The sequence below is a fragment of the Haliaeetus leucocephalus genome, unplaced genomic scaffold, assembly GCF_000737465.1.
Source record: "Haliaeetus leucocephalus isolate CR32 unplaced genomic scaffold, Haliaeetus_leucocephalus-4.0 Scaffold195, whole genome shotgun sequence".
Taxonomy (NCBI): Eukaryota; Metazoa; Chordata; class Aves; order Accipitriformes; family Accipitridae; genus Haliaeetus; species Haliaeetus leucocephalus.
In genome coordinates, this window is record NW_010972631.1 from 4,014,058 (window position 1) to 4,014,804 (window position 747).

The window sequence follows — 747 nt, forward strand, 5'->3', positions numbered from 1 at the left end:
CCCTTTCATGCCGCGGGACAGCCCGTCATGCCAGGCCACGCCCACCAGGCTCGCCCCGCCCCCTGGCACCCCTTTAGCCACCTGACCCAGCCTGTCAGTCAATCCGGGCTCCGCCGTGGGGGGGCGGAGCCGAGGCGGCAGTGGTAGCCAATTGGCGTGCGAGGTGCGGCGGCGCCGCGGCCAATCGGCTGCTTGCTTCTTCGGGGGTGCGGCTGCTGCTGTCCCTGCGCCCCGCCGTGAGCCGCTGGCACCGGCCGTCGCCGCCTGAGGTGTCGCGGTAGCCGCAGCGGCCTGGCCCTGCCCCTGCCCCGGTGTCACTGAGGATGAGCTCCCGCGCTGCCCAGCGCCCGTCCCGCCCTGCCCGCCTGAGTCCATTCATCTAGCGACTGGTGAGGGGCGGGCCGCGACCTGCTGATGTGTCCGGAGGGGGAGCCGGGCCTGGGGGAAGGGCAGTGTCACGGCTGGCCCCGCGGAGGCGACGGGACCGGACCGGACCGGACGGCAGCGATGGGGGGGCTGTAGGAATGGGGAGAGCCCCAGGCAGGAGAGCCAGGGAGCGTAAAGGGCAGCCGGCCACGTAGGATGGGAGGGGACCGGCTTCGAGGCGGAAGAAGAGTGGCTCGGCCGCCTCTTTGATAAGTCTTTTCTGTCGCTTGTCGCTTCCCGGCTACGTGGACATGAATAGAGGGAGTTAAAACGGCCAGCTTCCCCCCCCCCCCCCCCCGGACCGCCAAGGGGGGGGGGCGG

General features: G+C 71.8%; 1 protein-coding gene across 1 annotated transcript in view; it reads left to right on the top strand.

Annotated features, from left to right (window-relative positions):
* Nucleotides 1-240: 240 nt before the first annotated feature.
* The window catches only part of IBTK (inhibitor of Bruton agammaglobulinemia tyrosine kinase), a 58,121-nt gene continuing 57,614 nt past the window's right edge, over nt 241-747 (top strand). Inside the window, exon 1 of the mRNA XM_010565749.1 lies at nt 241-389. The gene's annotated coding sequence lies outside the window, so the exon portion shown is untranslated. The remainder of the gene's footprint in view (nt 390-747) is intronic.